Below are 27243 nucleotides of genomic sequence, written 5' to 3' on the forward strand. Positions count from 1 at the left end.
CCCTTGGTTTGTTTGGTGGTTCCTACTAGTCGGAGCCACATGGGGTGCATTAGTTTGGTAAATTAATCACTCACACAAATCTTCGCCACGCCCATTACGTTGGGCGGTCAGATGATCTCTATGATCTTGGTTCACGGCACGAAGGCATGAGCTTTTTCTAGGACGCCTTACTCTTTGTACATAATGGCTTTTCACAACGTCTTCCTTTTGACCAAGTCGGTCAGTGGTTGAGTGTCGAGAGTTTTCTTCTTGGGAATCGGGTGGTTCGTTCCTTGTCTTAGGTCAAAGATTCGAAGGTAGAGCTTCATATGTGGTCGAGAATGCCACGTCTTTAACAAGAGAGATCTCGGTGTCTTCAGAATTCTCAACACCCACGTAATCGAGATCATCTCCTTGGTCTCGTTATTGAGGTTTTTGGGGCCATTATTGGGAATCCCCTTAATTTGCATAGCCCATTCGCAGCCAGATGGATAGAAAGCCTAGTGTTGGCTTCGGTTAACCTACAAATATTCTCCTCCATCTTGTTCATACATGCATCATGCATACTTTGAGTAGGAGATGGTGAATGAGTCAAGCTCTCCTCGGGGAGTGACTCTTCATCACCATGCATTTGTGAGCGCAAGAAATATTTTGAGTTTCCCAATACGTTATTGGGGTTTCTACCTCCCTGCGAATGTGCGGGTTGTTAACTGCTCATCTATTTCTCAAATTTGAGAAAATTCGATTTTTAGAAGAAAAGAAGAAGATTGGGAGAGATTTTGGGATGTTTGAGTCGGAGGTTCAACCCCTGCTTCTAGCACCAAAATATTGTCACTGAAAATTGAACAACTATTTAAAGATTCGGGCGGTTCGACCCATCGTCGGACCAAGTGGCCACGCCACAACCAAGTGTGAGAAAGTTGAAAGTCGCGAGTGACCCTCCTCTAGCTACAGAACGTTCTTTGTTCGTCGTAGAGACTTGAGTGTAAGAAAAAAATAAAATAAGCTTAAAAGAGCACATAGGAAGTACCTCTAGTGCGCGCTTCGATGATCAACATTAGTCTAAATGCTATGCTTGAGGTATGATGACGTTATTCTTTGGTCTGTTTTGGACAAGCTTTTGGTTCCTTTTAGGCCTTGGTGTGATTTTTGGTGACCCGGCCTTTTGGGCTGTTGGATTTTGAATTCGATGCAAGTCGCGTCGAATTTAATGTTTTGAGTTCTTCTAGAAAGAAAGAAAATACAAACTACGGAGAAATCTTATCCTTGACACACACTACACAACTTTAGACTTCTTACAAATAAATCGGCATACATATATTAGCTTTAGAATTTTTAAAAATAAATTAAAACTTAAATATTACATGTTTATACGAGAGTTGAGATAAGAAATCATTTCGATATTGTTTTCGCTCATTTTCAAACAATAATTAAATAGCGCAATTGGTTCGATCCAATCCTCAACCAAGTGATTGTACTCGGGTCGAGGGTGTTAATGACATGAGGATTGGATTCCTCTTTGTAGACAGTTTGGAAACCTATTCGTCGGATTGCTTGAAACAAAGATGAACTTCAAAGGGACTCAGAGGCAATGTCTCTGATCACCTCTTTGATGCTCAACATTAGTAGGGTTGAGATGAGTTAGTTATGAGTTTTTAAGGAGTTCGAGGTGAATTTCGAGTGAAACGAACTTCAGTTGATCTTCAAGCAGCGTTTCAGGAATCGAAAATTTGTTATCCTGGTTTGTGTCTCGAGGTTGATATTTATAGACTTGGGTCTCGTGCAAATGAGGTAGTTACCTCTTTTTCGCGTCCAACATGAGGTTTTTCCCACTCAGACAGGACCTGTAGGCCACTGTCGGGACCTGTCAAGGCGAGAACTTGATCAGCGTGACCTCTCCAACACGGGACCCGCAGGACTTCTTCCGGGTGGGAGACTGAAGGGATCGATCGAGACTCCTCCCGGACGGGACTTCTGATGGACAGGACCTATGAGACTTCCGGGTAGGACTTCTGCCGGACGGGACAAGGGAGGTCACGGGGGGATCTTAGGTGTCAGCGAAATTTCCTCATCGAGACCTCCTTAGGCGATGCCTTAGTGGCGACCCTCGAAAGCCGTTTGAGTCTGGTGGTGCTCGCTCATGGGGGTGCATTAGTGTAATATGTGTACCTAGCTAAAATAGCCCGGTAACAGGTTACACTATCTTACTATGTATACCTCTTGCAAACTGTCTTTGTCGTCACTTGATAATTAAGATTGAACATCTTCTAAGAGTTTTTGAAAGTCTTCTTTTGTTTAAACAGTTGCTAGTAACACATGAATCTTGCTCCTTTGAGTAAGAAATTTGAGATTTTGTAGATTGTAGTTGGAAATAGCTTATCTCTTGGCTGGAGAGATATTGAAAGTGTCCCACTATTTAACTCTAAATTGTCTAACTAATAAAGAAATTTTAATTGTTTGATTAATAACTTGAAATGTCCAGGTAAGGATCCATGTAACAGAAAACTTTGAAGAGAATGGTAATAAGGCTTTATCTTTCGGGGAAATATAATAATCTCACCGTGTCATAGTCATTAATACGTTAGCTATGGTCATATCATTATTATTTTTTTATTTATAGGCACAGACAGCCATAGTCATTTCTAGAAGGGTTCCTAATGTTAAATATTCGCTTAGACCATCTCTATTCCTTTCATATATGGACTTACCATTATATTTGGCTTGTGGACTTTGACATCTTCCTTCATATTGAATATCAGGAGGAGTATGTCTACGGTAATAATTTATAATACGTGGTTTCTAGTAAATGATCTTTTATGGTTTATCTTATTTATATTGGGATTCTTATAACTAAAGAGTGATTGAAATTTTTGTTCGATTGAGTCAATTTTGTGAAAGATGTTTTCTTGGTCAAGGGTGTCTGTTTGACCATAGTTATCTTTGTCAGTATCATTATCGGATTCTGGATTATGATTCAATTCATTCATTTGTAGATTATGGCTGGGTTCTCCTAAGGTTAATTTCTCTAGTTGCTTTTTGGATTTGTTATAAGAAATATTCATTAGAAATGCTATACTTGAAAGCTTAGGTTGTAAAGTTGTAGGAAATTCAGAGGGTTTGAATAATGGTTAGGTGCTTCCCTCTGGGAAAATGAGGATGAGGGTGAAACTTTCATGTAAACTGTGTCTTCAACATGAGTCAACTGATTAGCTATAATAAAAAGGATTTGTTTTGTAGTTATTTTGACGCTATATTCTTAACATCTCTTTAAGGTTATTTTCTGCCATCATCTATATTCTTTTGAGTATGGACTTAAAAGGAGTTGCTATAATAGGTTATTGTTGATCGTAAAAATTATACCATCAAGAGGAGGATGAATATTTATAACTTCAGCATTAAATATTTAAGATGTTCTAAGTTCTTGTAATATTTTTAATAAAATTTAATTGATTATATGGGTAATCTATGTTGTATATATTACAATAATGAGAGAACCAATTGAAGAAATGAATATTAGTCCAAAATTTTCTTAAATTTGAATACCATGTTTATATAATCTCTACTCTTTTAGTACTTTTGAAATTACTTAAGAACCATTCGCGTTTTTTTATCATTAGAAAGGTCAAAGTAATCCTTTTTTTAATTACTCTTTGTTAATTTGAATTTATGTGGTAATCATGTTAATATTAACATAAGTTTCCATTTGCGATCTAGTTTGAGAGATTGATAATTTTGGATAATTACTTCTCACTTTATTATACATAGGTTTTGGTAAATTCTGTTGTCAATGGTGCCCACAAGAAGAGTTGTAGTCTCTATTTATGTACATTTGATGTAATATAGTCTCACGAAGTCTCTTGCTTGTAACAGCTGAATCATTAATAAAGGTTGAAACATTCATTCATTCTTCCTTATCTGTTTGAAGCTTTATGATAATCTATAGTCTTTAGTCCTTAAACAAACCTAACAATATATGAAGAGACAAATGTAGATTTGCATGAACAAACTCTTCATGGTTTGCTTAAAATAATATATTCGCAATCTAAGGATCAAAAGACTATTAATCCTAGTACGATTGTTAGGAGAATCTATGATGTCTTATTATGGGACATTGAGAGTTGGAGACTCTATAGTTCTTCTATGTATCTTCTGAAGGTACTGAATAGACCAGTTCACTTCTAGAGACAGAATAAGAACAAATCATTCAACCTCTTATGCCTCGAAGTCACTACATATGAATTGCATCATGCTTACCTCAATCCTGAAATGAGACATGTCATTTCATAGCTTACGTAATCTCATTTGAGAAAGTCAGAGTTCGGATTCACTATGTGATTCTGAACAGGACCTATTGGTGAAGTACTAAGTTATAAAGATGTCATGAGTAACTTTGTAAAGATCTCATAGATATGGAATTCATGTACAAGATTGCTGAAATGCAATGTATATAACCTCATACTTTGTTCCTTGAAATGTGAATAAATGAACTGGCCAGTGTCCAAATTGAGTCATGACTCTTTTGGATGAATCAATGTGACTTGTTAGATCCTTGTCAATATATTGTTTCTAACGTATTCACAAGCGACAAAGGAGTTGAGGAAATAACAGCTAGAAGGGTAAAATGGTAATTTTGTAAATCCCAACTAGCTGATGATATTCATGAAGGGTAAACATAGATAATATTTAGTGGATCCACTCATCACAATTAAGTTGAATTCTTGAGTAGAAAATGAATTCATTTGAACCGAGAGATTCTCAGTGTCAACTCTTTAGTGGAGTCAGTTGACATTAAGCTAATCTTGGAAAAGGTTTGTGAACTTTTGAGTCCAACTATGTTAGCTCAAGCTTTGTTCATTTGGATCCATGAGGTCACTGTCAAAAATCATATCGAGTATGATTAGTTAAACTAGAAGCTAAGTCAAAACAAGAACGAGACAAGTTTTACGAAAATTATCTAAAGGATATTTTTGTCCTTTTGGACATAGGTTGACATGAATGTCAATAATTTTTTTTACATTGTCATATGATGACAAATAAACCACTTGGCCATGATAAGATTTTGGGCCTTGAGGATTAATTTCATTTCATGGAATTTTACTTGAAAATTCTTAATGGGCATTTCTTATGTTGTCATGAACAAATGAAGAAACATCTAGAAGCTCCTTCTTGATACATATGGCCGTCCAACCCAAGGAGAAAAAGAGAGATTATTTTGTGCATTGATGTATCAAGATACTTGCCAAAAGAAAAATAAGAAACAAATTTCCTCTACATAGAAAGGGAGAACTCGGCCAAGGCAATGGAGAAGCAAAAGAGGAAACAAATCCAAGGGCTTCTAGAAGCTCTCTTGGCCGTGTGGAATAAAGGGAAGGAGGGCAAATTTTGCTCATGAATATGTGATTTATTCCTCTCCTACAAATAGAGCCATCATTCCTCTTATTTTATTCATTCCAAAGTTTTAGAGATTGAGAGCTTCTCTCTCTAGAACCTCTTGGTCGCCCCTCTCTCTCTCTCTAGTTCATTTCGTTTTTGTTTTGGCACCTAGGTCCACATTTGACCTAGTGTTTTAGCTCTTCGACTCTTAAACTTGTTCTTGAGTCGTCGTGTTTAAAAGTGCACACACACTAATTCCTTTCTTTCTCGAGCGATTCATGTGATAGAAACTTTCATGGTTACTCGAGTTTCCCGAAGAACGAAGAAGGACGAGTTGCGTGGTGAGACGAATGTTTCAACCTTCCTAAGGCTTCTCAACGTTCTAGCTTCACAAACGTTAGTAAACGAGTATTGCTTTTAGATGGTTTTAAATATAAACATGTGCTTGCTCTTTGTCTAGGTTAGTAAAATCGATTTACTTGTTTAAAAGAAATTTTTTAAATTCCGCCGCTTGCTCGAAGCGTTAAATCTTTTCTTAACCCTAGATCAATTCCAACATATTAGAATTGAAATCGACATTTCTAAGCTTCATATCTATGCTATTAGGTGTAGATAAGCTTCTAGCTAGGCTAGGTTGTCTACGAGTAATATAAATTGATAGTCTAGAAAGGGCTAAACTTATCAAAGGTCTTCTAGTAATAATAAGTCGTTGACATGGTTTGAATAAAAAATTATCTGAACAGATCTATCGATCTACTCAAAGGTTGTTGAAGAGGATTCTATGAGTTCTTGGAACTTTGGCTGACATATATCAGACAACTCCCACGACCCTTCTTGACTTTATTCATTCCATTTTAATCTCTTAGGAGTACTTATTTTAGAATGGTGAGTATTGTCTTAATAAATTATGGTATGATTTCTAGTTAAACTATGCTTATATTTAAGATTAAGAGTAGTAGTCATTACTTTGTAGTAAACACGATAAATGAGATGAATATATCTAGAATTAGCAGTGAATTTAATATTTTTTATTTAATACTTGAAGTTAAAGTGTCCACAATATTTGAATCAAATAGTGAAACAGAAAATTTGGTTAATAGTTAAAATAAACTGGTCCATTAATAAGGTTAGATTCCATCTTTGCTAATAGAGAGTTACTAAAGTTTAAATGACTTCCTACATGTAAACATGTAAATAGTGGAATATATAGTCCTATCCTAAAAATAGGTTTAACATCAACTTGAATCATGCCTACATGTAAATATTTATAATTCTTATTATGATTATTTAAAGCATAATGATGAAATAAATGCAACATTTCATGCTTGTGATTTAATGCAAGTGTATGCTTTGTTGGCTTAATTGAATAATCTTGTTTAAAATTAAAAGTTCAAAGCAATAAATGACTTTAATTTATGTTTTAGGGATGCTCCAATTATGTAAATGATTTTCTATTTCAGCAGTATTTATCTCTGTACTATTTATATGAAGACCACTGATTTAATCAAGTTTTTTTTAACTTTAACGATTGATTCTGTCGGAGAATTTTGAGAAGAGAAGAGAGAGGACAGCATAAATCCAGCACTAAATTCCGAGTACAATTGGTTGTGGGGATATTATAAGGCATTATCCGCTCATAAAGTAAGTGCGAACCCTACCAAGCAGAATTTTAAAGAGAAGAAAAACTAGTAGATCAAAGACTAGCTAGTTTCGTTGTAAGAGGAATTTTATCCGCGGGGACGTATAACTCTTGCCACGACGAGATCTTCTACAATGGATATTTGTTCTATTGTAGAAGATTTCGCAGCGGCAGGCATTATACGGCACTGCGGCGAGGAAGTGAAATTTTTTTGGAATTTTACGACATTCTAAGACCGTTGTAAAAGCTTTTATAACGCTTAGCTAACCGTTGTAAAATACTAGATAACACAACGGTTAGCTAAGCGTTGTAGAATCCCCGGGATTCTACAACGGTTATTTAAATGTTGTAGAATCTTTCTACAACACTGGATCACACAACGGTACATAAGTGTTGTAGAATCATTTCACAACAGTTTTTAAGTGTTGCAAAATCAACAATTTGTAGTAGTGTAGTCAAAATATAAACGTTTGACCTCATAGGAAAGTAAACGCTCGAGAACACGTGCTCGGACGGTTAACATCAATAAGATACAAACAAGATGATTTACATCAACAACACATGGACGTGCACGACTATTGAATAATTGTGAATACGTTGGCCTGATCAATTCACGTACGCGGGTATAAAACATCTATAAATAGCAATGAGAAGAGTATATAAGGGGATAACCATCGTTTACGCATCAAAAGAGTTCACATGTAATACAACACCCTCACCGTTTTTTCTCTCTTAATTACTAGATTCATCTATATTTAAGGCAGTTCTACCTAGTTCATCAAGTCTCAGCACTTGTTTAGCTCGGTATTCTTTTTTATTTCACGGAACAACCACTATGTTATTTTGTTTGTCCACACACACACACACACACACACACACACACACACACACATATATATATATATATATATATATATATATATTTAATTTGGTTGGAATATAGGGAAATTGACAGCAATAATACCATTTGCTTGTCACTTATCAAAAATCAACCAAAACACAAATACTGACACATTTATTATTAATTCGGTCACGAACTGCAACAAGTCCGTGACCAATGTGTCACGAAATCAACACAGTTCGTGACCGATTTAGTACTAAATGTGTCAATATTAAGGTATTAGTTGATTATTAGTAAGTGAAACACTTGGTATTATTTATGTCGATTTCCCTTGGTATATATAATCTTACTTTTCTTGATTGCTTGGAGGGAAAATAACACATTTATACCCTGTGTTTTAGTGAAATGTCGAGTTTAACCCTCGGTTTTCAAAAATGTCGAGTTCATACCCTATGTTTAACTAAAATGACGAAATTATATCACCTGTTTAACTAAAATGACGAAATTATACCCTGAAATGAATAACAGCGTCACAAATCTCTCTTTCATTGATATTAACTCTTATATAAGAAAAACAAAATCAAATCTAAATCAGTGCCCTAACTTCCAAATTCTCAATTTTGAAATAAAAATAGCCTTAAATTGAAATTAAATAATAAAACTCATACCTCTTAAGAAATGACTTCATTCCGTGTTCGAATTGTAACTCTAAATCCTGGATTCTCTGTTCGAATATGCGATTTTGATGACTACCAACTATCGATGTTTACCCCTTTGCCTCTTTCTGTGCTCTTCACGATTAATAGACTGTTGTTTATTTTTTAGTTTTTAAATAAATTACATATATGGCGCGAATGAATAGAGATAATTGGTGTTTATATATAAATATTATAGTCAACGTCAATGAAAAGTCAATAAAAAGAATATTCGTGACACTGTTGTCTATTTCAGGGTATAATTTCGTCACTTTAGTTAAACAGAGGGTATAATTTCGTCATTTTAGTTAAACAGAGGGTATAAACTCGACATTTTTGAAAACCGAAGGTTAAACTCGACATTTTACAAAAACACAGGGTATAAATATGTTATTTTCCCTTGCTTGGAATATGATACATGTTACATGGTTTTATGTATAAATTTTGTTGAGAGGCATCGACAAGGGAAAAAAAAAACATTTCGGGGAGGACGTCTTAATAGAATCTATAATTTGATTCTAATTTTTTACGCTGAAACAAGACAAAATACTTTCAAGATATGGCGTTTAAAGTTGCTTGTCCGCGTTATAATTTTAAAACAAATGAAAAAAAATGACGACCAAAAAAAATGATGTTCTTAACATGTTATAGGAAAACAAAAATAAAAACATTTTCCGGGAATAATAATATATAAAGTATAAACACAGAAAAAAGGGAAATTATGTATCTTAATCTTATATATTCCTTTGGTACCATTCGTACTATGTTCTGCACTGTCTCCACTTTCACCCCACTAAAACAACAACTTTTTTCAAGTTTCTACACGATTGGATTCCCAGCCTTACGTCATCACGTAATGTGGACTGATTGGCCCATATAGGATAAGGTCGTCACTATATATGATTCCATTTTAATTTAATCTGATCTCATCAAATTCGATGGCTAATTATCGATTTTTGTCAACGTAATTCAAGTTAGATATATTCTCTCTTTCATTTGTTTCGAACATGTTCGTCTTCTATCCTGACAGCTTTTCTTAATATATAGAGTAGCCTTGTCCTTAAAAAAAAAAAAAAAAAAAACCTTGTACATGCATATTAAGAGAATCCACGCATGTGGCTGATTGATGTAGGTTATAGCAAGATAGAAAAACACAAACAAAACGTAATGTTGTCGTACTTCGTATTTAAAACGTTAGAACGGAAAAAAAAAATCCTTTCGCCCAAAGATGGTAAGTACTTGCACACATTAGAGTTCTGCTGTAAGTAACTGAAAGTTTCTACTCCCCGTGTAAGACAAAAGAGAGAATGATCTAGGGTAGAACGGCAATTTTATCCAGTACCAGAAAAAAAAAATTATATGGGTATGGATAATGTATTATTTTTAAGTATCATATCTAAGACCATATACATATCTTACCCGCTTGAAATTATCATTATATTTATGAATTCTAAGTAAATTTTAGTATGCGTATTTATTAATTTAAGTATTTCTTTAGATTTATTTATTTTTTATTATAAGTTTTTTTTAAATTTGTTTATTTTTTATTAATAAATCTAGTATTAAATGGATAAAAAAAACTCATGAATTACTCTGTACCCTCTAAAGTTTACCCATACACAAACCCATTAAAAATTAATGTGTATTAGTAGAATATAGTTTATAAAGACATTTTTAGATATAGTCTAGTTTTGCAAGATCCTCATATTTTATCTATTGCCATCCCTAATCCAGGGTCGAGAGACCTGATATATAATGGTTGAAATTCCATTTCGCTTGGCCAGGCCATTTAGTCCTAGCACATTGAGCGTAAGATTGCTCATTGATTGTCCTAACTTTTGTAGTCTAAAAAATATATTTCATAATTTTTGCCTGCATTTACATATCCCAGCATTTGATGGCATGTTATTTATTTTTCTTAATATTAATTTGACTTTTTTCTGATTATTTTGATAAAAGAATTCGTAGTTATAAATAATCAATACAATATTTCATCATTTGACCGTGTGCAAATTACAAAGTAAACATGTTGACCATAAATTTAAATTCCCAAAAGATTAAAACATTATGAAATTAAATATGTTATTAGAGTAAAAATTTAGATAGTCGTGGAAGGTCAGAGATCAAACAATAACACAAATGCACGCGTGACAGCCACGCTAGTTGTTAATCAGGTCATAATCCAGTAATCATATTGTAAAGTATTTAATCAGTTCGGGTTTATATTAGGGGTGGCAATTTAGTCCGGACACGAAACACGAAACGATTACGACACGATTTAAAACGGATTTGGATCTCAATAAATGGATCAGTTCTTAATTGGATCGAACACACGCTAACACGATTAAATAATGGTTCAAAATGACACAATTACGGTAACACGATAAAAAGCCGATTAACACGATTATTAAATGGTCGACACGAAACACGATTACGACGCGCACAAATATGATCCAATTAACACGATTACGGGTAATAGCACGATTACGATCCATTTAAACATGATTAATATTATAGGTGTAAAATTATAAATTTATAACTATAAACATAAAATTATAATTATAAACATAAAATTGATATTAGAAAACATGATGTATTATATAAAGTATATTCGTATAAATATCAATTCACGTGATAACATATAGTCAATAGTATACCAATTGACTTAACGGGAGCAATAAGAATCCCTATTCATTTCGAACAATTACAATTACTATATTCTCATAATAACGTATCATATTCAATTTTGTTTTATTTCAATTCATATCGAACAATTTTCATTCACAATCACAATAACTATCATCTCATAATAACGTATCATATTTAATTTTATTGGATTTCAATCAAATTAATATTGAAAAATCACAATTTGAAATTGACAGTCACAATAACTGTAGTCTCATAATACCGTATCATATTCAATTTTATTTTATTTCAATTCAATACAATTCATATCGAACAATTACAATTTACAATCACAATAACTATCATCTCATAATAACATATCATATTCAATTTTATGTGATTTTAATTCAATTCAATTTACAATCACAATAACTATCGTCTCATAATAACGTATCGTATTCAATTTTGTTTGATTTCATTTCAATTAAATTCATATTGAAAAATCATAATTTATAATTGACTGTCACAATAACGATAGTCTCATTATAACGTATCATATTCAGTTTCTTTAATTCGTATGAGTATTGGTTAGAGAGTCACTCGTAGTGTATTTGTTGAATATGTGAATGTGAATTTGGGTATTGATTATGTACTTGTTGAACTTTTGATTTTCGGTATTGTTGAACTTTTGATCTTGGGCATTGTTGAACTTATGATTTTGGCTTGAGTTTAAAGTGTGTTTGTTTTTGTGTAAGTGTTTTATTTATTTTTTTTTTTTTTGCAGGCTATAAATGGATTGTGATTCTAAATCACTTGAACAAACAGTGTCGATGTATCGAAAGTTAGTACAAAAAGAAAAATGATAATTCTGATCTTATGGCTGTTATGTTTTTTATAATTATATCGCAACTAATTGAGTCCAAATGTTTAAACACGGTTAAAACGCGGTTAAATACTCATTTAACACGACTGTTAAACGGTTATGGATCTGTAAAAAAAATACACGTTCGGATTTGGATCTAGATTTCAAACACGATTAATAAATGGTCCGATTTGATTCTAGCAATTATTTATACAAACACAATTAACACAACACGATTACGACACGAACACGAAATTATCATCCTTAGTTTATATCTTAAAGTAATAACACTTTGTTTTTTTTTTCCACTTGGTACGTATGATTATAATCGCCACGTGTCCAGCTGCAATAGCGTAGAGGCTCATTATTATGTCCCGGACTGTGTTGCTTAGGTGATGGAACGACGGAGTATCATGATTTCTTGACGACCGTCTTCCGGCGATGCTGCGGCGGAGGATAACAAATCTTCAACAGCCAAGCTCTAGTGATGGAGTAACAAACGAGAATAGAACCGGCCATGAAAGACGTGTCCCTGACGGCCGTGCTCTGTAGTGTGGCAGCGAATGTTTTTTTTTTTTTTTTTTTTTTAGTGATATAAAGGTGGATGGTAAGATTTTGGATAACAGACTAGTGCTAACGTGTAACAAAACGTTAAAGTAAAGTGTTGAAGTATTGTGATTAAAGTAAAGTGTTGAAGTAAATGCTTAAAGAGTGATGATGTGTCAACATTTTATTAAAGGAACAGGAAATGAGACAGAGAAAGTAGACAGACGATCTCAGTTCGGGAAAAACTGCCTTAATTTACATTGATACATCTTGTTTTTAAAAAAGAGAAAGTAATAAATAGAAAAAAAAAAATTTATTGCGACAATAACTATTATAGAATTATAGTATTTGTGCTGATGATTATTTTTAAAAAATTTGTAACTAACTAAATCATATTAATCTTAACTTTTGAGATTTAGTCAACGTTTAAAAAGTTATAGGAAAATAGTCAAATGTATGAGGTAACAGTTGGAATAATGGGTTAAAATTCTAAAACTGTGCTTAAATCAATTGAATGGTTTTTTATTTCTAGGTTCGTCACTTTCTCTCTCTTTTGGTTTTGAATTCGTCACTTTATCTCTCTTACTTTTTCTCAAATATTTATTTTTTCATCCAAACTTCAAAAATCCATATCTATCTCATATGAACTCGAAATTTATTTATTTTAATCCTACGGATTTGTGGCGCCGAGATCTTCAAAAATAGACTCATTGTGTTGGATGAAAAATAATTTGTAATGCCATAGATGTAGAAAAATCACGTTACTGTGTTAGATATGAAAATAATTGAAATTTTTCGAAAATCATTTGGAAATAAATGGAAATTTATTGAATATTTATGGAAAACCCATTAAAAACACACACGTAAAGATGACGCATTAAACATGATTTTTCATCAAACACAATTGATTTATTTTTGAAGATTTCGACGCCACGAATCTCTAGGATTTAAAATCACTCAATTTCGAGTTCATATGAGATATATATGAATTTCTGAAGTTTTTATGAAGAAAAAAAATGTAGGAAAGTAAATATTAGAGAGAAAGTGACAAATTTAAAAGCATGAAAGAGAAAATGACGAATTTAAAAAATTAAAGTCATAAACTTATGTCACATAAACTATTTGATTATTTTTTTTCAAAAGTTTACAATTGGCTATTAAAACATGATTTAAACTACAGTCTCTATTTTTAATGGCTTATTTACAATTTGTAGTGTTAGAATCGAAAGACGAGACTAGCTAATTATTTCCTAGGAAATAACTTATTTTTGGAAGTGACTACCATTTCTCACGGAAGGTATATATAATGTGTGTGTGTGTGTGTGTTGAATTTATAAGTGAAAGGAGTCATTTTGACATTTTTTTTATGCGTTATTATTTTCAACCACGACGTATGGTTCCTAGTATACGGTAACAAAACTACCGTGAATCACTAGATACCTGATATTTATTAGCAACTGATGAACGTACATGATATACATGGGTATTCAATTTTTCGACCATCTATAAGTGAGTGGCCTTTAAGTGGAAATAATAATAATAATAATAATAATAATAATATGTAGGATCAAAACATGATTTAACTCTGATAATCACCTGATGTAGTAGTACATTAAAATAAGGGAAATTGTCCTAAATAGGAGTAAAAAAAAGGGTTTTTACTTTTTTGGACTTTTTTTTCTTTCAAAAATGTCACAAATAGGACATTGTAATTAATTTGGATTTATGTAATTATCCTTTTACCCCCGTGAACATTAAAATTTAAATAAGAAATCACCAAAAAACCAGATTTTAGGCTGAAAAACGGGCCCACTTAGTAAACTCGTCCAATTCAATTTCTCACTTACCTTCCTCTTCATTTCTTCATTGACCGAGATAGTTTAACCATAAGAGAGAGAGAGAGAGAGAGAGAGAGAGAGAGAGAGAGCGAGCGAAAAAAAAAACCGTCCAACTTCCCTTAACCAACACTCCAAAAACCGTCTCGATTCCATTCTTCGCCCAAGAAATGAAGACAAAGAATAGTTCGCCGAGCAAACGCCCCCCAAAATTTCCAAAACCTGACCCTAAAAAGATGAGTCTTCCTCAATCGTCGACTGTTAGTTTTTTGGTTCCTTAATTTTTATTTCGTGACAAAAATGAAAACTTTTGGGTTTGCAATTCGTGATTTCAGTTTTTTGGTTCCTTAATTTTGTGTTGATGAAACTGTTAGTTTGATGTTATTAAGGATTCTGTGTGGATTTTGTGTTGATTCTGTGTGGATTTTGTGTTGATTCATGGGTTGCATGTTTATTGTCTCCTATTAGTTTGACAAAAGTGTTCACTTTTTTATGTTATTGGGGATTCTGTGTGTATTTTGTAATAAAATTAGATTTTTCTAGGCTTGCTCATATTAGATGTAGGTTCTGTGAATTGTTTTGTGTCAAACATTTCTGGGTATCGTGATAATTGTGTCATGGAATTTTTGGGTTTCGTGACAATTGTGTCACGAAATTTCAGGGTTTTGTGACACCTATGTCACGAAATTATTGATACAGTCAAGCCAAGTCACGATACCCATGAAGTTCGTGTCATGAAATTTCTGGGTTTTGTGACAATTGTGTCACGACATTTCAGGGTTTTGTGACACCTATGTCACGAAATTATTGATAGTTATAAAGTGACAGTCAAGTCAAGTCACGATACCCATGAAGTTCGTGACAATTGTGTCACGAAACCACGAAGTTTCGTGACATAAATGTCACCAAATTCATGGGTTTCGTGATATTTTGTTTAATGTTCTAACTTTTATATTTTCTAATTTCTAGGGTTTCATACGCAAGATAAAAGACGAGGACATAGAAGAAGGGTATTCATTCAACTTCCATGGAAACTTGGACACGTTCGAGAGGGAGACGGGCATGACCTCGAACCAAAAAGAGCTATTCAAGAAAACGTGTTTTGGGCAGTTCCTGGATATGCCTTGTATCACAAAATCATCCAAAATAATCAGCCACTTAGTGTTGAGATCGGGATTTAATGACGGGGCCTGTCCATCAAACGAATCTCTTGTCATGGAGATTGGTGGGAAACCCCGGGAGTTCACCAAAGAGCACTTTTCTTTGATCACATAATTAAGATTCAGCGACGACTACGCAGAGCAGCCACGATACGCCAACGTGGTTGAGGGAGGGCTATACCAAGACACCTTCTGCAATGGTGCGCTTGGCCGAAAAAGGGCCAACATTGCTGCAGTCCTTGAGACCAGCAAGAAGTGGACAGATGAGAGGAGAGTGAGCCTACTTCTCCTCCACTTTCTTTACAACGTACTCTTGGCGGCCGAGAAGACCGTCAACCTCCCATGCGATAGCTACATAAAAATGGTGGACGACCCGGTGGTTTTCAACAACTACCCATGGGGAAACGTCATGTGGGACTTCTTTCTAGATTCTGTCAAGGGCTTTGTGAGCAAGGCCAAGACCATCAAGGATGGTAAGAACCCAAAACTCCACTTATCGGGTTTTGTGCTCCCACTCCAAATTTGGAGCTACGAGTGCATACCACGATTCGTGGCCCTGGACTTTGCCACGATACTCGATGCCCATGCAAGGCCGTTCATGAGGCGTTGGGCTACTAAATCAGGTAAGGTCTTGGAGTCTCAACTCCAAAAAATTAAATTTCAAGAGGTATGAATATGATTGATAAGAACATGCACATTTAACTAACTTCTATTTTTTTTTACTTATTCACATTAATCTGTTTTCCAGATTGAATTCAAGCCAATTGGTGGTGAAATCGAGTCAGCGATGACTGCTGTGAGCCCCTCTGAGAAGAAAGGGAAGAAGAAAAAAGTGTATGGATGCCCCACATCAGCAACCGAGGTAATGTTGTTGTGACATTTAACTCACGAAATAAAATAGATTCGTGACAGTAAAGTCACGAAATCAAGTAAATTCGTGAGACTAATGTCACGAAATCAAGTATAGTCGTGACATGAAAGTCAGGAATTCAAGTATTTGATTTCGTGACTTTCATCTCACGAATATACTTGATTTCGTGACATTAATCTCACGAACATACTTGATTTCGTGACATCAATGTCACGAAAATATTTGATTTCGTGACTTTATTCTCACGAACATACTTGATTTCGTGACATCAATGTCACAAAAATATTTGAATTCGTGACTTTATTCTCACGAATATACTTGATTTCGTGACATTGATGTCACGAAAATACTTGATTTCGTGACTTTACTGTCACGAAAAAACTTTATTTTGTGAATCTATTCTCACTAATACAAAACTATTTGTGTACATCGTAGATTCGCTTATCTGCCTTGGAAAAAGATCTGAAAGATTTCAGATTTGAGTTTGTGAAGTGGAAGAAACAGTTGTCCATGGAAATGCGTGCCATTTCAGCAACCTTGAAAGAGGTTGTGGACAAGCAAGAACTACAAGTCTCTCAGGAAGATGATTTTGTCAACCTCCAGAAATATGAAAAAGAGGTGAAGGAGGAAGAGAATATGAACGAAGAAGAAGAGCCCAAGACAATGGGACAGATGTTCCCATGAAGGACGGCGATGTTGAAGAGCAACAAGGAAAAGAAGAAGAAGAAAGAGAGAACACGGAAGATGATAATGACAAGGAAGATTTGAACAACGAAGAAGAAACCGAGAAAAAGGATGAACATCAACCATCTGATGGAGGCAACTGCAAAGAAGTGTTGTCAATGGTGCCCACAAGAAGAGTTGTAATCCTTATATTGTACATTTGATGTAATAAAGTCTCATGAAGACTCTTGCTTGTAATTGCTTATTCATTAATAAAAGTTGAAACGTTCATTCAATCTTCCTTGTCTGAAGCTTTATGATAAAACCTTAGTCTTTAGTCCTTAAACAAACTAAACAACTTACGAAGAGACAAATTTAGATTTGCATGAACAAACTCTTCGTAGTTTGCTTAAAACGATATATTCGCAATCTAAAGGTCAAAGGACTATTGATCTCAGTACGATTGTTAGGAGAATCTATGATATCTGGTTATAGGGCATTGAGAGTTGGATACTCTATAGTTCTTCTAGGTATCTTCCGAAGGTACTGAATTGACCAGTGCACTTCTAGAGACAAGATAAGAACAAACCATTTAACCTCTTATGTCTCGAAGTCACTACTTATGAATTGCATCGTGCTTACCTTAATCCTGAAATGAGACATGTCATTTCACACCTTAGTATTATGATTTGAGAAAGTCAGAGTTCGGACTCACTATGTGATTCCGAACAAGGCCTATTGGTGAAGTACTAAGTTGTGAGAATGTCATGAGTAACTTTGTGAAGTTCTCATAGATATGGAATTCATGTACAAGATTGCTGAAATGCAATGTATATCACCTCATGCTTTGTTCCTTGGAGTGTGAATAAATGAACTGGCCAGTGTCCAAATTGAGTCCTGACTGTTTTGGATGAAACAATGTGACTTGTTAGCTCTTCGTCAATACATTGTTTCTAACTTATTCACAAGCGACAAAGGAGTTGAGGAAATAACAGCTAGAAGGGTAAAATGGTAATTTTGTAAATCCCGACTAGCTGATGATATTCATGAAGGGTAAACACTGATAGTATTCTGTGGATCCACTCATTACAATTAGGTTGAATTCTTGAGTAGAAAATAAATTCATTTGAACCGAGAGATTTTCAGTGTCAACTCTTTAGTGGAGTAAATTGACATTAAGCTAAACTTGGAAAATGTTTGTGAACTTTTGAGTCCAAGTATTTTAGCTCAAGCTTTGTTCATTTGGATCCATGAGGTCACTGTCACGAATCATATCGAATAGGAATAGTTAAACTGGAAGCTAAGTCAAAACAAGAACGAAAATTGTCGAAAGGGTAATTTTTTCTTTTTGGACATGGCATGAAATGAATGTCAATAAATTTTTTGACAATGTCATATGATGACATATTATATCACACGGCCATAACATGTTTATTGGGCCTTGTTAATTAATTTCATTTCATAAGAATTTTATTGAAAATTCTTAATGGGTCTTTTTCAATGTTGTCATGAACAAGTGGAAAAGCTTCTAGAAGGCCTTTCTTGAATGAGATAGGCGCCCAACATACCCAAGAGAAAGAGAAAATATTTTGCGCATAAATGTATGAAGATACTTGCCAAAAGAAAAAGAGGAAACAAATTTCCCCTAAGAGGAAATGAGGTAGGCGCCCAAGAGAGAGACAAAAGGCAAGGCATGGAACAAAATAGGAAACAAATCCAAGGCTTAATGAAGCCTACCTTAGCCGAGTATGTCATAGAGGAAAATAGGAAATTGGCTCATGAATATGTGATATTCTATAGAAGAGGAAACTACCTTATTGAAGGTAAGACCTCTCCTATAAATAGAAGCCTCATTCTTCTCATTTTTCTCATTCCACAAGAGTTAGAGAAAGAGAGACTCTCTCTCTAGACATTGTGGCCGCCCCTCTCCTCTCTCTCTCTAGTCAATTTCGTTTTATTGTTTTGGCACCTAGGTCCTCATTTGACCTAGAGTTTAGCTCTGCGACTTCAAGACTCGTTCTTAAGTCGTAGTATTTAAAAGTGCCCACTCACTGATTCCTTTTATTTCAAGTGATTTAGTGATAGAAACTATCGTGGTTGCTCGAGCTGCCGAGGAAAGAAAGAGAGACGTGCTGCGAGGGAGACGAGCGTTGCAACTTTCCAAAAGCTTCTCAAAGTTTAAGCTTAAAGAAAGGTTAGTAAACTTCTATGCTCATAATATTTTTTATTTACATGTGCTTGCTCTTTGTCTAGGTTAGTAAAAACCGTTTTACTTTAAAAAGAAAATTTTTAAATTTCCGCCGCTCAACGAAGCGTTAAACTTTTTCTTAAACCCTAGATCAATTCCAACAAATGGAATCCGAGCTATGGTCAAAGATATGCATGTTCATGTATTTAAAAATATGAGCTTGAAAATCGTTTTCGAAAATTTACTAATTTTGTGACAAGTTAGAATTGTTTTCTTAGATTTTTTTTAATTTATTGCTCATGCCTTTAAATTAAAAATCATGTTGATTTTCTATGAGTTTGGGATGTTATTAAAACACATTAGAATCAGTTCTAAAAGTTTTTATTTTTTTATATTGAAAAACGTGTTTTAAAGGTTTGAGATTTTTCGAGTAAATTTTGTGACTAGTTATATTGTCTTGCTAGTTTCTTTTATTTACTTGAATCGTTTTATGCATGTTGTTATGAATCGTTTTAAAGGTTTGAGAATTTTCGAGTAAAATTTTGTGTCTAGTTTTCTTATCTTACTAGTTTCTTTAATTTACTTGAATTGTTTTATGCATGTTGTTATTTCTTTTATACCATGTTATTACCTTGCTAATAAAACACAAATAAAAGCTTTAACAACCTCTTAAAACGTTCCGTTACACTCGATTCTTTTTCGCACTTAAAAAGGACCAATCTTTAATTATTTCTTTTTCTTCGAGCTGGAGTAAAACCCGCAGTAAACGTGGCATAACTCTCTGTTCAGAAATCGAAATTTAATGATTCTTGAATCAAATTAAAGCTCTGTCTGTCCTCTGTCCAATGCCACCGGTTTCAGGTCAAAAGGACATCGGAGCCACCAGTTATGACGATTTTACTCCGAGGTGCGCGGCTGTTCCGAAAGTCCAGTTTTTTATAATTCCGGATTTTCAGCCCCACTACCATGAGTTATAGAACTCTAGTGAGAAAAATTTCTTGAGCAAAAAAGGTTTTTCATAAGATTATAAACATGATGTGTAAGATTAAAATGTTTTGTTTTTTGAAAGTTTAATTGAAATTGATTTTTTACAAAACTAGTTTGAATTTTGAAAAACCGTTTTCGCTTTCAAACTTGAAAAATATTTTGTCATCTACATCAAATAAATTTTAAAAAAATTTTCGAAACTATATCTATATTGTTGTCGCACGAAAATGAACAACTATTGAAAACCTCGGGCGTTTCGATCCAAGGCCGGACCAAGTGATCGCACCCGGGCCAAGAGTGTGAACTCGAAAGTCTCGAGCTAGGTTTTCTCCGATCAATCCGCATCCCGGGAGAGGTAGGGGGTGAGGAGGTGGAGTGACCGTGCCTTGGCTGTCGGCTGCCTACGTACCCGTGCGTGGGATCAGGTCAGAACGTAGTTCAGGCGTGTAAGACGCAATGTGAGGCGTAGAACCTTGGTGGAGAAGCGCACTCGACGAAGGAGACGGGGCACGAGGGGTCCTCGGCAGCGTCTCAGAACCTCGGAGATTGCGTGCGCGCCTAGCGTGTTAGGCGCGCGAGGGGAACTCAAGTCGAGAACCATAGGGGAGTGCTTGAGCACCGGGGGGCGTTCGGTCAGAGGGAGCGACGTCCGGGAAGTTCCCGTGAGTGCTTAGGAAACTCTGAGAACGGGAGAGAGACTAGAGAAAATGCTTCAGGCCAAATATGGCATCAAGAGAAGCAGAGAAGAGTGAGAAATCGAGCGTATCGATAGGAGATGAAGGGATGAATTTCCCCTCAATGGGAGGGGGTTTATATAGGTGTTTGAGGACCCCAAGGAGGTCCTTTGGCATCCATGTAGGACTAGGAACGCACCCCTATTCAAGTGGAGGCGCACAAGAGGCAGCGGCGCACAACGCGCGGCGCGCGGCGCACAACCCGCGGCGCGCGGTCTGCGCCGCTCAGCGCGCGGCGCGGCCTTGGCCGGGCACGGCGCGCGACCCGCGGCGCGCGGCCTTGCCGGCGCGACGCGCGCTGGGCTTCGTCTCTGCGGGCTTTTCGCGATCGTCTCGCTTCCGGGCCCGTTGAGCTATTGTGGGCTTGGTATTTCAGGTCTATGACACAAGTTTTTGTTCGACGGATAGGACTTGAGTCGATGCTCGACTCGAGGAGCGAAGCTCGACTCGAGGAGACCGACTCAAGGCTTGAATCGAGGAGACTGACTCGAGGCTCGACTCGAGGAGCGAAGCTCGACTCGAGGAGACCGACTCGAGGCTCAACTCAAGGAGACCGACTCAAGGCTCAACTCGAAGAGCGAGACTCGACTCGAGGAACCGACTCAAGTCTCAACTCGAGGGGCTAAGCTCGACTCAAGGAGTCAAGAGTTTGGACGAGGGTTTCGGGGCTTGCCGCTCTTGAGGACCTCCGGCATGACCATCGGCCCTTTAAGCGATGTACCTTCTCAGTGTCTCGGGTTTTCCGAAAACGATCGACAACATTAGCCCCCCAAGTTCGTCGCTCGGGAGGTTCCTAGCGATGAACTTTCTGTCCTTTTAGTTGGGTGTTTGAGGAACATATTTTACAAGTCCTGCATCCAAGGAAATTTTTCCTTCTCTTTTTTTTTCGGCGCTGCCGCGCGGCGCGCGGTCTTGGCGCGCCGCGTGCGCGGGGCTGGTTCGCCTTGCGCGGGGGAACTCCGACTTTTTGGAGTTTTTCTCCGTTTTTTCTCCTTGTGGGAGTAGGATTTCGACTCCTACCCCCCTAGGAGTCTATAAATAGACCGCCCCTCTCTCCTATTCCTCCACTTTATTTTTTTTCTCTCTTTCTCTACGCTTGTTTCTTTTTTTACGCTTGCATTATGGGTGTCCTTCCCCTTTTCTCAACTGAGAGTCCCGAGATTGATTTCTCTCTTTTGTTTCAGGGTTCTGAACATGCAGAGGATGATCTCTTCGTGGGATTAGGGGAAGTTCCTCTGCACGTGGAAGAGAATCCAAGCAGAGTAGAGCAGTGGCTTGAGGAAGGCAAGCTGGGCGTGACCGTGCCTGTTGCTCAGCCTCAAGAAGAGTGCGCGCCAGCTGGGCGCGACACAGGTGGGGAGTTTGATCATCCCACGTCCGGGGGACCTGCCCCTCGCCTCGTGATCAACTTAGTTGGCGAGGGGGTTCGCGAAAAATCCTGCCTCGACGTGCCGCAGTCCGACTTGGACCCTCAAGGCACGCCGGGAGATATTGCGGGCGTGGATGCAGTGACTCCGCTAGAGTCGGTCCTCGACGAGATTGACTGCGTGGACGACTTTGGTCCCGAGTCTGAAGATCCCGGAGGTGATTCGGAGACATGTCCGGGGGCCGAATGCCTCGCATCAGAGAGTCCCGAGGCGCCATCGGCGGCTGCCGCGGCCGTGCCGGTGGGCAGGGGCCCTTCTGTGGAGCCAAGGGGTTCTCAGCCCGAGACCCCTGACGCAGAGGCGATAGTATCGGCGAGGTCGCTTACTAGGACGGAGTGGTATCCCGAGGAGGGCTTTGTTGCTCCCGAGGACTTCGATTGTTCGGGGGTCGATGCTTCGAGCTCGCTCACCTACCGAACATTCGTCGGTCTCAGGGAGGCATTCGCCATTCCATCGTCCGTGGCGCTTCTCCGTCCCTTACAGGGCGACCGTCCTTTCTGGCCTCGCCGTGGATTTGCCGCAGTTTCAGTTGCGAGTCTCAACTGCGGGTTGCGGTTGCCGTTTCAACCCATCGTTTAGCAGCTTCTCGCCCGTCTGGGGGTGCATGCATGTCAGATGAGTCCGGCGTTCTATCGCATCGTGGCGATGTGTCACATGGAGTGGCATTGCCAGACTGAGCGGGTGATGACCGTGAACGACTTTAGTAATCTCATCGCGGTCTTCCCTGCGCCCGGGCAACCCAGTTTCTTCATGGCTCGCGATCGCCGGAACACTAAGCTGATCATGGACTCAGAGAAGTATAACCGACGACCATGGGTGTGGGTCTCGGCGGAGGCTTTTGGCGACGCGCCGCTCCGGTTCGGTCCATTGACCGAGTTTTCTGTTGACGCGGGGGCCGATGATCTCGACTTCGTGAAGGAGATCCGGGGAATGTCAGAGGCTCGGAAGGCCGTCGAACGATTTCGTTCCCCCGAGCTCATGGCTTCCACCGGGTGGTTCCCGCCATTTCCACCTAGCTGGGGCGACAGTCAGCGGACCGAGAGTGCTCCCAGTGCCGCATCATCTCTCTCGAGCGGCGGTCTTCAAGGTATATCGACATTTCACAATTTTTATTTTGTTCTTAGCTTAGGGTTTTGACATTGTTGCTTTTGTAGTCTCTTCGGCTAGGGCGAGGGCTCGAGCGCGTTAGCGAAGGCTTCTCGGGACCCAAAGTCGTTGGCGGCGGTCCGTTGTCGGATTGCTGCGCGGAACGATCGGGAGAAACCCGATACCGATCATCGGACGGAGAGCGGTCCTCGCGCTTCTATGAAGCGACCCTCATCCTCGGCTCTACCAGACACGTCCTCGGACTCCAAGCGTGTGAACTCGATGGTCGACATGGAGGCCGTGGAAGTTAGAGGGGAATGTTCCCTGGGTCTCGCTCAATCCTCGATGAAGATGTGGAAGAGCGTCGTGGCTTGCAGTGACGTGGAGTTCTTCCGTCACGGCGTTTCCGATGCACAGAGAGTAAGTTTCTCTTGCTTTGTTTGTTAGGAACCTATCTTTCGCTGAATTGTCTTTTTGCCTTCTCAGGTGCTTGCTCGAGCGACCCGGGGCGAGAAGATCCTTCACGACCTCATCAGGCGGATGAGCCGTGCCCAGGAGGAGCTTGCTCAAGCGAGGTCTCAGCTGGCCCACGCCGAGCGAGGTTCTTACTCAAAGGCGGAGTTTGCGAGTCTCCGCGAGCAGCTTCAAGAGGCTCGCGTGGAATTGGGAGTTACCCGCGGCAAGTCCGACCGCGCTCAGGCGGCGGTGGCGAAGATGGCTGAGGAGCTAACAACGGAACGTCAAGCTCTCGAAGTGGCGACTCGATCGACGGAGGTCTTCCGGAGCGAGGCGCGGGACCTTCGACGCCAGTTCGAGTCGAGCACAGAAGAAGTTGGCATTCTCCAGGGCCAGCTTACATCGAGCGAGGCTGCCCGTGTTCGAGCGGAGTGCGAGCGCGACTCCTTGGCGGAGGAGATGGCTCAGGTCACCGAGGAGAAAGCCGCGGCGGAACAGCTTGCGTCCGACCTTCAAGACGACTTTGATGTCGGAGTCGAGGAGGCAAGACATGCGGTGGCGGTGGAGTGTCGAGATGCCACAGCTACCGAGAATGTTTCTCGGGGGGTCACCTTCCACTTCTTCGACTCGTTGTTCCCACCACTCGACGAGGCCGATCCTGTAGGTGACGATCCCGCCGAGTTACAATTTTTCTTTATTTTTCTCGCGCAAATGTTTAGCGCATGCTTTCTTTTAGGTTTTTCCATTCAGCGCACTTGTTTTAGCGCTTGCTTACTACGATTTTTTCCCTTTAGCGCACTTGTCTTAGCGCATGCTTTCTAGGGTTTTTGGGCAGTTGCCCTTTTCTTTTGTGAGACATTATTTATTTTTATGAACGTTTTCGCACATTCACTTTTTATGGCGTGTTTAGATAGGCAAGTGTTTGTGTCAATGGTCCTGCAAATTCTTTCATCTCAGCAGGATTTTACTTCGGACGCGCCAATCTCTTGGATAGTTTGCGTTCCGTAAGTTTTCTTTCAACCGCGAGTCAGCCATGCTTAGTGCGCCATGTAGGCCTCTTAGGTTGCGCCATGTAGGCGTCTTAAGTGCGTCTCAAGGATGACTTGGTTGCGCCATGTAGGCGTCTTAGGTTGCGCCATGTAGGCGTCTTACGTGCGCCACGTAGGCGTCTTAGGTGCGCCATGTAGGCATCTTGGGCGAGTCTCGAGAGACGACTTGGTTGCGCCATGTAGGCGTCTTACGTGCGCTATGTAGGCGTCTTAGGCGCGTCTCGATAGACGACTTGGTTGCGCCATGTAGGCGTCTTACGTGCGCCATGTAGGCGTCTTAGGTGCGCCATGTAGGCGTCTTAGGTGCGCCATGTAGGCGTCTTAGGCGCGTCTCAAGAGACGACTTGGTTGCGCCATGTAGGCGTCTTACGTGCGCCATGTAGGCGTCTTAGGTGCGCCATATAGGCGTCTTAGGCGCGTCTCGGGAGACGACTTGGTTGCGCCACGTAGACGTCTTACGTGCGCCATGTAGGCGTCTTAGGTGCGCCATGTAGGCGTCTTGGGCGCGTCTCGAGAGACGACTTGGTTGCACCATGTAGGCGTCTTACGTGCGCCATGTAGGCGTCTTAGGTGCGCCATGTAGGCGACTTAGGCGCGTCTCGGGAGACGACTTGGTTGCGCCATGTAGGCGTCTTACGTGCGCCATGTAGGCATCTTAGGTTGCGCCATATAGGCGCCTTACGTGCGCCATGTAGGCGTGTTAGGTTGCGCCATGTAGGCGTCTTACGTGCGCCATGTAGGCGTCTTAGGTTGCGCCCTGTAGGCATCTTACGTGCGCCATGTAGGAGTCTTAGGTGCGCCATGTAGGCGTCTTAGGCGCGTCTCGGGAGACGACTTGGTTACGCCATGTAGGCGTCTTACGTGCGCCATGTAGGCGTCTTAGGTTGCGCCATGTAGGCGCCTTACGTGCGCCATGTAGGCGTCTTAGGTTGCGCCATGTAGGCATCTTACGTGCGCCATGTTGGCGTCTTAGGTTGCGCCCTGTAGGCGTCTTACGTGCGCCATGTAGGCGTCTTAGGTTTTTTTTTTTTGGTGGAGCGTGTTCTTTTGAGAGTTTCCTTACCATAGCTAGCCCCCCCAAGTTTTTGGGTTATAAGTTTGATTTTTGATAACCGGAAAACTTGCACAAAACAAAATTTGAAACGGAAAACTCGAGTTTTATTACTTTTGCGAAAAACTTGCGAGAAATTTAAAATCCTAAAACATTGGCTCGTAGGTCTTATTGAAAATGGGAAATAAAGGCGATAAAAATGCGGGGAACGCTAGCTAATTGTAGTACTGCCTCAAGTGCTCGGCGTTCCACGGGTGGCGAATCGGAGTTCCGTCTGTGTGCTCGATGTACTATGTCCCGGCGTGAATGACTTTGCGGACTCTATATGGGCCTTCCGAGTTCGGGCCTAGGACGCCGGCGCCTTGAACTTGCGTATTCTGGAAAACTCGTCTCAGTAAAAGGCTTCCGACGGCAAAGGTTCGCCTTTTGATCTTGGAGTTGTAGTATCTTTCGACTTTGCGGTTCTGTGCGGCGAGGCGTTTGAACGCTTCTGATCTCTTTTCATCGATCAAATCCAGCTCCAGGCGCATGGCCTCGTCGTTGTTCGCTTCGTCGAACGTATCGCCTCGGAACGTGGGTATCTCGGTTTCGATTGGGACCACAGCCTCGATCCCGTATGCGAGGGAGAATGGCGTTTCGCCGGTGGTGTTTCGCGCGGTTGCTCTGTACGCCCATAGGGCAAATGGAAATTCCTCGGCCCAGGCGCCCTTTTTATCTTCGAGCTTCTTTTTAAGATTGCCCTTGATAGTCTTGTTGACTGCTTCGACCTGGCCGTTAGCCTGAAGGTGACGCGGCGAGGAGAAGGTCTTGCTAATTTTTAGCTGATCGCAGATATCTCTTACTCGCGCGTTGTCGAATTGGGCGCCATTGTCGGTCACGATCGACGCGGGGATACCGTGCCTGCATATGATGCTTTTCCAGATGAAGTTTGTCGTGTTCGATTCACTTATTCTAGCAAGCGGCTCGGCCTCTACCCACTTAGTGAAGTAGTCAATGGCGATAATGGCATACTCGTATTGCCTTGGCGCTCTAGGGAGCTTACCAATGATGTCCACGCCCCACTTAGCAAAGGGACGTGGGACAACGATGCTGCTTAATGGGGTCGGAGGCTGTCGCGGAATTTCTGCGAAGCGCTGGCATTTGTCGCAACGCCTTGCCTATTCGCAAGCATCTCGC

Source organism: Urtica dioica, chromosome 3 (assembly GCF_054948205.1).
Source record: "Urtica dioica subsp. dioica isolate 48M chromosome 3, U.dioica_male_clone48M_v1_H2, whole genome shotgun sequence".
Taxonomy (NCBI): domain Eukaryota; kingdom Viridiplantae; phylum Streptophyta; class Magnoliopsida; order Rosales; family Urticaceae; genus Urtica; species Urtica dioica.